Here is a 12,257-nt window from a genome sequence, read left to right as displayed (position 1 = left end):
AATGATTTGCAAATCATTGTATTCCGTTTATATTTACATCTAACACAATTTCCCAACTCATATGGAAACGGGGTTTGTCGTTTGCATCTCCCCACTTTCTACCGCGACTATAAATAGTATAATTTGTCTTTAACATTGTTTTAAGTACACCTCTGTATAACATTATTATGAAAGAAAACAAAATATAGGTCAATTTATTATTAAGATTAACTTTATTAACATTGCTTTGTAGTCTGTAAAAAAATATATATATATTAAAATGCCTGAAACAAACAAAAACAAAAAATCATAATTTTTTGACTGACTTGAACCATTTGATACTGAAAAATCAAATAAAATCAATAAATAATCTTAAATTCAAATTGATCAGCAGCATTAACTCAGGAGCCCAACATATAAAACATTTTAACCTACAATACAAAAATGAATTAAACAATTTGCGCTGATCAATGGCTATAATGAGCACGTTTTGTGGTGCACAGCTTTTCGATACTGATAAAGTGCAAAAAAAAAAAAAGTCAAGTGTTAAGTGACATGTCAAACATATAAAAGAGACATGTTAAACGAGGAGAACTGCATGAACCACAATGGTCAGTCTTATAACAAAGTGGTGAGGTCGATGCAAGAATGAGAGGAAGTGTAAACCAGCCGGTGATGTCATTCACCACTCGGACATCCTTATGAGATGTTTTAGTTCGCATACAAGAAGTGTGTCTATTTTTAATCCAGTGTGTTAAGCATCTGTTCATTTTAAAGTAGCAGTAGAGTGGGAAAAACAAGTTACCTCTATGTTGATCATTATCACATATATCTGATTTATGACGCCAAAAGACCTCCAAAGTTCGCGAATAAATAGGTGATGAAAATGATCAAAATAGTTTCAATCTCACGGATATTCCTTGGCCGTTTTGACAGATAATCAGAATCAGAACCAGAAGTACTTTATTAATCCCCGAGGGGGGGTGAGAAAAAAAAATGAATCAGTCTAAGCCTGGGCCCCTGGGGAGGGGGTCCAGAGGTCACGTGATCCGTGACCAGTGTTCTGAAAATTACTTTTAATAGGTAATTAATTATAATTACTGTGGTTACCAAAAAAGTAATTGAATTACGAACGGAATTACTCTTTAATAAATGTAATTAGTCACTAGGGAAAGTAATTAATATGTTACCATCCATCTCCATCCATCTTCTTCCGCTTTTCCGAGGTCGGGTCGCGGGGGCAGCAGCCTAAGCAGGGAAGCCCAGACTTTCCCTCTTCCCAGCCACTTCGTCCAGCTCTTCCTGTGGGACCCCGAGGCGCTCCCAGGCCAGCCGGGAGACATAGTCTTCCCAACGTGTCCTGGGTCTTCCCCGCGGCCTCCTACCGGTCGGACGTGCCCTAAACACCTCCCTAGGGAGGCGTTCGGGTGGCATCCTGACCAGATGCCCGAACCACCTCATCTGGCTCCTCTCGATGTGGAGGAGCAGCGGCTTTACTTTGAGCTCCCCCCGGATGGCAGAGCTTCTCACCCTATCTCTAAGGGAGAGCCCCGCCACCCGGCGGAGGAAACTCATTTCGGCCGCTTGTACCCGTGATCCTGTCCTTTCGGTCATGACCCAAAGCTCATGACCATAGGTGAGGATGGGAACGTAGATCGACCGGTAAATTGAGAGCTTTGCCTTCCGGCTCAGCTCCTTCTTCACCACAACGGATCGATACAGCGTCCGCATTACTGAAGACGCCGCACCGATCCGCCTTTCGATCTCACGATCCACTCTTCCCCCACTCGTGAACAAGACTCCGAGGTACTTGAACTCCTCCACTTGGGGCAAGATCTCCTCCCCAACCCGGAGATGGCACTCCACCCTTTTCCGGGCGAGAACCATGGACTCGGACTTGGAGGTGCTGATTCTCATCCCGGTCGCTTCACACTCGGCTGCGAACCGATCCAGTGAGAGCTGAAGATCCTGGTCAGATGAAGCCATCAGGACCACATCATCATCTAATATGTTACTTTAAAAAAAAAATAAAAAAAATCTTCAAATATCTTTCATATGCAGTTGGAGACGTGTGGGTGTGCTTTTAAAAGGCGGGGTCTGTTGCCTAGTGACGTGTGACATCATCTAGGGGTTTCCCACGGAGCTGTGTTTGTTAGCTCTAGCAGTTAGCAGCGGGACTTTGCTGGTCTGACGCCAGCTTTTTAAAATCTTTTCTATGCTTAAAGGGGAACATTATCACAATTTCAGAAGGGTTAAAACCATTAAAAAATCAGTTCCCAGTGGCTTATTTTATTTTTCGAAGTTTTTTTCAAAATTTTACCCATCACGCAATATCCCTAAAAAAAAGCTTCAAAGTGCCTGATTTTAACCATCGTTATAAACACCCGTCCATTTTCCTGTGACGTCACACAGTGATGCCAACACAAACAAACATGGCGGAAAGAACAGCAAGCTATAGCGACATTAGCTCGGATTCAGACTCGTATTTCAGCGGCTTAAGCGATTCAACAGATTACGCATGTATTGAAACGGATGGTTGTAGTGTGGAGGCAGGTAGCGAAAACGAAATTGAAGAAGAAACTGAAGCTATTGAGCCATATCGGTTTGAACCGTATGCAAGCGAAACCGACGAAAACGACACGGGAGAAAGCGAGGACGAATTCGGCGATCGCCTTCTAACCAACGATTGGTATGTGTTTGTTTGGCATTAAAGGAAACTAACAACTATGAACTAGGTTTACAGCATATGAAATACATTTGGCAACAACATGCACTTTGAGAGTGCAGACAGCCCAATTTTTATCAATTAATATATTCTGTAGACATACCCTCATCCGCGCTCTTTTCCTGAAAGCTGATCTGTCCAGTTTTGGAGTTGATGTCAGCAGACCAGGGAAGCTAGGGTCGATATTCTTCTCTTGATCATCTTCGGTGGCATAAGGGACGGTGTGAGCCAAGACATCCAGGGGGTTTAGCTCGCTCGTCTGCGGGAACAAACTGCCGCCATTGCTTGCCGTGCTAGCGAGGACCTTTGTCCCTGAATTGCTCACACACTCCGGCAGATTCAATGGGGGTCTGGCGGCAGATTTCTTTGACTTTATCGTTGGAAATGCATCTGCTTTGAGTGTCGCAGGATATCCACACATTCTTGCCATCTCTGTCGTAGCATAGCTTTCGTCGGTAAAATGTGCGGAACAAACGTCCAATTTCTTGCCACTTTCGCATCTTTGGGCCACTGGTGCAACTTGAATCCGTCCCTGTTCGTGTTGTTACACCCTCCGACAACACACCGACGAGGCATGATGTCTCCAAGGTACGGAAAACAGTCGAAAAAACGGAAAATAACAGAGCTGATTTGACTCGGTGTTTGAGAAAATGGCGGATGACGTCATCGCTCCGAGAGCGAATATTAGAAAGGCGTTTAATCCGCCAAAATTCACCCATTTAGAGTTCGGAAATCGGTTAAAAAAAAAAAAAGGTCTTTTTTCTGCAACATCAAGGTATATATTGACGCTTACATAGGTCTGGTGATAATGTTCCCCTTTAATAAAGGGATTGAATGGGCTCCCATGGCTGTCATAGCTTCTTGTCAACAAACGGGGTATTGTTTGGATGGCAGGTTTGTCACTTCAATGGCGGGTTTGTTGTTCATTATTCCCATGGTGTACGTATGTTGTTGCTAATAAATGCTTGAAAATATAATATCGGAAATTATCGGTGTCGGTTTCAAAATTATCGGTATGGGTTTCAAAAAATAAAATGTATGACTTTCTAAAACGGCGCTGTGTACACGGACGTAGGGAGAAGTACAGAGCGGCAATAAACCTTAAAGGCACTGCCTTGGCGTGCCGGCCCAATCACATAATATCTACGGCTTTTCACACACACTCAAGTGAATGCAAGGCATACTTGGTCAACAGCCATACAGGTCACACTGAGGGTGGCCGTATAAACAACTGTAACACTGTTACAAATATGCGCCACACTGTGAACCCACACCAAACAAGAATGACAAACACATTTCGGGAGAACATCCGCACCGTAACACAACATAAACCCAACAGAACAAATACCCAGAAGCCCTTGCAGCACTAACTCTTCCGGGACGCTACAATATACACTCCCGCTACCCCTTAGCGCCCCCCCCCACACACACACACACACCTTAATCCCGCCCACCTCAACCTCCTCATGCTCTCTCAGGGAGAGCATGTCCCAAATTCCAAGCCGCTGTTTTGAGGCATGTTAAAAAAAATAATGCACTTTGTGACTTCAATAATAAATATGGCAGTGCATTTTTTTCCATAACTTGAGTTGATTTATTTTGGAAAACCTTGTTACATTGTTTAATGCAACCAGCGGGGCATCAGAACAAAATTAGGCATAATAATGTGTTAATTCCACGACTGTATATATCGGTATCGGTTGATATCGGAATCTGTAATCAAGACAATATCGGATATTGGCAAAAAAGCCATTATCCGACATCTCTAGTAGCGTGCCAAGTCACATCAAGCTATCGCTAATGGCGTTGTAACGGACCTAAAAGTAATTATTAGTCTACTTGTTACTAGTCAAATAAACTGCGTTACTATTTAACGATGTTATTAAGAACACCGTACGTGACTTAGAGGAGGAACCACAGATCCCTTCCCCATCAACAACAATGCTAATCAAGCAGACTTTGTGCGAAGCAACAACGATTACTTTGGGAAAAATTATGATCCACAATTATATTTTTGAGCCCGAACACAAAGAGGATGAGCAATAAGTTTTGCAAGCTGAGCGCTAAACGGATGTAGCTTTATTGCGACAATGTAGCATCAGCAGCATTGCTAGTTGCTAAACAGACAAACTAACCATAATAAACCAAACACTTACTGTAATATTTCCACTCTCGCTGGGATGCCGACCGACGGGATGCTCACATAATTACATTTAGATGAAGATTTAATCACAATCCTCACGAAAGTTGCCGCAACTAGCGTCTTTTTGTGTCTTCTTCGCCACCTCGGGGGATGGGAAAGTTGACCAGCTTGTCGGTCCATGGCCACATTTGTCTACTAGCAGGTGAGAGATGCATGAATTATAATATAGAATTTACTTTTAGCAAGTTTGATACCAAGCAGAAGCACCCGTGTGTAAACAATAGCAGCGTGAGCTAGCATTAGCTCACCGCTATCAATGCGCCGCTAAAATAGTCCGTCTGCGTCAGCTCTTATAATAACAATATCACTCATATTTGGTTCATTCTCAGGTCACGACGTGTAAATGGAGCGTTGTTGGCGCTTTCTGGATGTTTTTAGAGAGTATAATGAGAGTAACCTCCACCTGTTGACTCAATTGTTACATATTTATTTACGATTTGGAATGCATAAAAAAAGCCAAGCGTGTGTGTTTTTGTCTTAAAGTTAAAGTACCCATGATTGTCACACACACACAAGGTGTGACTCAATTGTTTATCCTCTGCATTTGACCCATCACCCTTGATCACCCCCTGGGAGGTGAGGGGAGCAGTGAGCAGCAGCGGGGGCCACGCCCGGGAATCATTGTTGGTGATTTAACCCCCAATTCCAACCCTTGATGCTGAGTGCCAAGCAGGGAGGTAATGGGTCCCATTTTTATAGTCTTTGGTATGACTCGGCCGGGGTTTGAACTCACGACCTACCGATCTCAGGGCGGACACTCTAGCCACTAGGTTACATAATGTCTTTCCAATGTTTGCGTATTTGTCAGGTTCAAACACTGATGACAAGAAGCAAAGAATCAAACAGAGACAGGATTAAATTTGGCTCAATTTGAGGAGAAAGGTCTGGTCTGTACTCTAGCACAGTCTCCAGCACGCTCTGGCGAAAGATTGTACGCCTCCTCCTTTATTTGGACTTTCCCTGACCACAGCTGCTTCCAAAGGGACGTGGGTCGTAAACAGCCTTGCCTTTGGTTACAGAACAGTTCAAAAGAAAAGGTCGTAAACCAGTGACGTGCGGTGAGGTTGATGGCTGGTGAGGCACTGACTTCATCACAGTCAGATTTACAAACATATGAACCCTAAAGAATATCTTATTCACCATTTGATTGGCAGCAGTTAACGGGTTGTGTTTAAAAGCTCATACCAGCATTCTTCCCTGCTTGGCACTAAGCATCAAGGGTTGGAATTGGGGGTTAAATCACCAAAAATTATTCCCGGACGCGGCGCTGCTGCTGCCCACTGCTCCCCTCACCTCCCAGGGGGTGATCAAGGGTGATGGGTCAAATGCAGAGGACAAATTTCACCACACCTAGTGTGTGTGTGACAATCATTGGTACTTTAACTTAACTTTAACTTTACACATACAAACTGTAGCACACAAAAAAACACATTTAATCAAAAAAACGTTATTATGGTCGTACCTTTACTTATAAGTGCGGGAACAGTGGTGTTCGTGTTGGAGGAGTTGTGAATGAATGAAATATGAAATCCGTGCTGCAGTCTGCAAGTGTACCTAATGTTGTGTCCCTGCAGTCGTTCACGGCTCCTCCGGCGCGAGCATTGTTGTTTTTGCACTTTTTGGCTTCTTGTTAAGTGACTTTTTTTGGGTGGATTCGGTCTTGCACGTGAAGGGTTTGGGTGCGGGCTTTGGTTGGTGTGGCGCTCCCGTCGGGGGGTGCAGTCTGCGCGGGGGTGCATTAACCGGCACCAGGAGGCGGGGTTACTGCGAGCCTCACACAGTGCGTCTTTGCAGCAGTTTTATGATCGCTCAGCACAAGAAATACGTTACACACATACAGTTGTTGACAAAATGCACTGTACATTATATACCTCAGCTAACTTAACTATGGAAATGTATAATATAATTCATATAGCAATACAGTCTCACTGCACAGCAGGCCAGCAGTTAGCCGAGTCATTGCGCAATCCATGTTGAGGCACAACTGAGTGACGTGCCTCACCTGGCTGCTGATCACCGCACCGTCTCTTCTCAGTATTTGAACGGCAAATGTGAAAATTCAGCGATTTTGAATAAAAATAATCGAAAACTGTCATGTCTGTGTAATCATGTTTTGTTTTAAGTCATGTTTTGTTTAGTTATAGGAATCTTTAGTTTCTGTCTTTTCACTCCCTTGTCTTGTTTCCATGATTACCCCATTAGTTTCACCTGTTGCACGTTTGGACTCATTGTGCACTCTTGATTGTCACCATAGCAACCCATTAGTTTTCACCTGTCACGTCACGCACCTGTTTCACGTCTTGAGTCACGCACCTGTTTTCATTAATCATTTCCGCCCGATTGTAGCTGAAATGGAAAAGGGAATAAGCGGTAGAAAATGGATGGATGGATGTCTGTAGTATTTAAGTTCAGTGTTTTTCAGTTTGTCTTTCTGACGACCTCCCCACATTTATGCTCGACACATTTCTAACTCCTTTTCATGTCCATCGTTCACGCTGCTCCTTTTTTGTCCATGCCAAGTAAGTTTTCTTTATTCAAGCCATAGTTTGCAAGTTTTGTTTAATTGTTCATAGTTTCTGCCAATGTGCAAGTTTTGTGTTTATAGTCAGAGGTGGGTAGTAACGCGCTACATTTACTCCGTTACATCTACTTGAGTAGCTTTTGGGATAAATTGTACTTCTAAGAGTAGATCTAATGCAACATACTTTTACTTTTACTTGAGTATATTTATAGAGAAGAAACGCTACTTTTACTCCGTTACTTTTATCTACATTCAGCTCGCTACTCGCTACTAATTTTTATCGATCTGTTAATGCACGCTTTGTTTGTTTTGGTCTGTCAAACAGACCCTCATAGTGCCTGCGTTTCAACAAATACAGTCACTGGTGACGTTCACTCCGTTCCACCAATCAGATGCAGTAACTGGTGACGTTGGACCAATCAAACAGAGCCAGCGGTCACATGACCTGACTTAAACAAGTTGAAAAACTTATTCGGGTGTTACCATTTAGTGGTCAATCGTACGGAATATGTACTGTACTGTGCAATCTACTAATAAAAGTCTCAATCAATCAATCAAAAGTGTGAAGGAAAAAAGACAATTTTTTATTTCAACCGTACATCCCGTCAAAAGCCTAAAGACTGACTGCACAGTTCCTGTCTTCACAATAAAAGTGCCGCTCCATCGCGCCTGCGCTTTCAAAATAAGAGTCTCCGAAAGCCAGCGCAAACAAGCTAGCAAGCTACGGAGTTTGCCGCCAATGTATTTCTTGTAAAGTGTATAAAAACGAATATGGAAGCTGAACATATAAGATACCAAAAACCAACTCACTTTCATGTGGTATTAGACAGAAAGGAGGAACTTTTTTTCTCCTCCATTTGAAAACGTGGATGTTTGTCATCACTACTGTCTGATTCCAATCAATGCAAGTCATCAGAATCAGGTAATACACCAACTTATATTCTTGTCTTCATGAAAGAAAGGAATCTATATGTGTTAAACATGCATGTATATTCATTAAAACACTATTAACATGTAAACAAAAACGGCAAAAAAATAAATATAAATTATATACTGTATATATCAATGTATGTGTATATATATATATATATATATATATATATATATGTGTGTGTGTATGTGTATATATATATATATATATGTATGTGTGTGTGTGTGTGTATGTATATATATATATATATATATATATATATATATATATATATATATGATGTGTGTGTGTATGTTACTCATCAGTTACTCAGTACTTGAGTAGTTTTTTTACAACATACTTTTTACTTTTACTCAAGTAAATATTTGGGTGACTACTCCTTACTTTTACTTGAGTAATAAATCTCTAAAGTAACAGTACTCTTACTTGAGTACAATTTCTGGCTACTCTACCCACCTCTGTTTATAGTCTAGTTTTGTACCTCCGTCCCTGTGCGCGCTTTTCGTTTATTCCTTTTTTGATTGTTTAAATAAATCATGTACCTACATTCCCGTCTCGCCCATGCCAACTTTTCGTTGCATCCCGGAAAAGCAAACACCCAAGATCAAGTCTTGACAAAAACTGGTGATGTTTAATGGAAAATAACTTTATAGTATAATCACTGAATACATATAACAATTTAATTCATTTGTTTTCTTTTTGCATTTTATTTCTTTCCATGATGGCAGGTGAGGCCCCGCCTCACCTGCCTCTAGTGACCGCACGTCACTGTCGTAAACACTTCACAGAAAAGGTCGTAAAACAGTTCAAAGACTTAAAAAAAAGCGGTGTCTGGAACTTGGGCAGATCCTGCCTTCTCTCCGCGTTGTAGTCCTTGGGTTGAAACAATATCTTTCTGTTGATTATGACGCATGAAAGAAAACAGAACACCTTCATGTCGCTTCCCCCCTACACAGTGGAGTCTTACAAGTAGTGATGGGTTGATGAGGCGTCATGAAGCGTTTCGACACATTGCAAAACTGTATTGATACTGTGTCGATACTGTGTCACTAAATACTGACATCTGCTGGACATTAAAAATCCCTACAGGCAACCTATGGACCGACTCAACTGACACTGATTTTATGACCTAGTACAGTGGTTCTCAAATGGGGGTACGCAAACCCCTGGGGGTACTTGAAGGTATGCCAAGGGGTACGTGAGGTTTTAAAAAAATATTTGAAAAATAGCAACAATTCAAAAATCCTTTATAAATATATTTATTGAATAATACTTCAACAAAATATGAATGTAAGTTCATAAACTCAGTGAAGCACAAGCTCAGGTTTGTCAAAAAGAACTGTGAAAAGAAATGCAACAATGCAATATTCAGTGTTGACAGCTAGATTTTTTGTGGACATGTTCCATAAATATTGATGTTAAAGATTTTTTTTTTTGTGAAGAAATGTTTAGAATTAAGTTCATGAATCCAGATGGATCTCTATTACAATCCCCAAAGAGGGCACTTTAAGTTGATGATTACTTCTATGTGTAGAAATCTTTATTAGGGCCCGCAATGGCCCATTGCAAAAGGACTCCCACAGGGAGTCCTTATGCAATGGGACATAAGGACCTATTGTTATTCGTTCGTTTTATTATTATTCTTTATTCTTCCGCCGCCACAACAAACTGTAATTTGACCCATTTAACATGCTTCAAAACTCACCATATTTGACCCACACATCAGGACCTGCGAAAATTACCTTTTTTAAAAAAAAACCCAACCCCAAAACTCAAAATTGCGCTCTAGCGCCCCCTAGGAAAAAAAAAAACTAGACTGCCTATATCTCCCACTAGGAAGATCGGAGAGACATGAAACAAAAACCTTTATGTAGGTGTGACTCAGACCTAGTTTTCATAATTGTATATCATCGGGCAGAAATCTACAGGAAGTTGGCTATTCCCCCTTCAAGACAAAAAAGTACTAAAAACAGTCACTTTTGCCTCTTTGCGCTGTAATTTGACCCCCTTAACATGCTTCAAAACTCACCAAACTGAACGCACACATCAGGACTGGCAAAAACTGTGATCTAATAAAAAAACCTAACCCCAAATTCAAAAATTGCGCTCTACAGCAATTTTTTTATAAAACGGAGAAAAAACTGCTCCTCGGATGAAAAAAATTACAAAACTGCCTGTAACTCCCACTGGGAAGGTCGGAGAGACATGAAACAAAAACCTCTCCGTAGGTCTCACTTAGACCTACATTTCATAAATTGACTACCCCCAGCAAAAATCAACAGGAACTTTGCTATTCCCCCTTCAAAACAATTTTTTTTGTAAAAACCGGTCACCTTCCTTCAAAATCTATCTCCTCTGAGCGCGTTTGTCGTTTCGCCTTCAAACTAACACAGGAGAGAGATTAAACCCTTGTGTATAAATTAACAGAACAGTTTTTTAATACCTGCTCCGGTTTTGATTTTATGACCCTTCAAAGACCCGCTGCACTGATGCTCCTGCGGTGCTGTTTTTTTAAGATGGCTGCTCAAAAGCAGGAAGCACCAGCATGCCCACACAATGCAGACAAGGTAGGTACACTAGACAAAAGTCTTTGGACACTTCAGACTAAAAGTAGACAAAAGTATTGGGACACTTAGGACTAGCACCTGCCAAATACGCGGGCCCGAACAACGCTGCTTGCAGCTTTAATTTATAATTGAATCTCTTGTTTATTTTTCAACAAGTTTTTAGTTATTTTTATATCTTTTTTTCCAAATAGTTCAAGAAAGACCACTACAAATGAGCAATATTTTTGCACTGTTATACAATTTAATAAATCAGAAACTGATGACATAGTGCTGTATTTTACTTCTTTATCTTTTTTTTTTCCAACCAAAAATGCTTTGCTCTGATTAGGGGGTACTTGAATTAAAAAAAAAATTCACAGGGGGTACATTGCTGAAAAAAGGTTGAGAACCACTGACCTAGTATATACAATAATATAAACCAAGTCATTGTATTTCATTTAGGATTATTTCATAACTTCATTTAAATAAAAATATATTTTTTGTCTTTTTTAGATACAGTCAATAAATAATGTGAACATGTATCATAACATGGAAATCTAAGAGAACGTGTTGTGAATGAGGATGCTTGTGGACCTGGAAATTATTTTTTTTTTTTTTATACATTTTTATTTTTAAAAAAAAAACAGTTTTTCCAACGTATTCAATTTTAGACGCTTTCTCTTCTTAGTTATTATTTCTCCGGCTGTAGAAAAGACCCGCTCACAGGGCACAGAGGAGGCGTCAGTGCGACACAGTTCGCGTATCGGTCACGTGACCAAAACAGCTCATGATCGGTCACGTGACTTTCTAAAAGCGGTACGCGCACCGACACAGGGTTTCGCTCTATGAGCTCGACGCATGCGCCGATGCATCGGTGTTGCCGGACCCATCACTACTTACAAGCCTTCTTCTTGGTAGGTTCAAAGACATGTTTTTGCTTCTAGCTCGGAACTCATTGAAACACAACGTTTTTGTGATAACTTAAATAAAATTATTCTAACAGTATTTCCAGTATGACTGACCTAATAATATGGTCAGAGTGCCGAAGTGTTGCTACACCGACATCAAATCTATGGAAATTACCGAAGATATTCGGAGCGGAATATTCCAAATTTGCAGACTGGATTTGGGGCATTTTGTGATGTTTAGACGGTATTTTCACATACCGTATTTTCCGCACTATAAGGCGCACCGGATTATTAGCCGCACCTTCAATGAATGGCATATTTCATAACTTTGTCCACCAATAAGCCGCCCCGGACTATAAGCCGCGCCTACGCTGCGCTAAAGGGAATGTCAAAAAAACAGTCAGATAGGTCAGTCAAACTTTAATAATATATTAAAAACCAGCG

This window comes from Nerophis lumbriciformis, linkage group LG26, assembly GCF_033978685.3.
Source record: "Nerophis lumbriciformis linkage group LG26, RoL_Nlum_v2.1, whole genome shotgun sequence".
Taxonomy (NCBI): Eukaryota; Metazoa; Chordata; class Actinopteri; order Syngnathiformes; family Syngnathidae; genus Nerophis; species Nerophis lumbriciformis.
The sequence above is the reverse complement of the archived record's forward strand: the minus strand, read 5'-3'. Positions refer to the sequence as shown.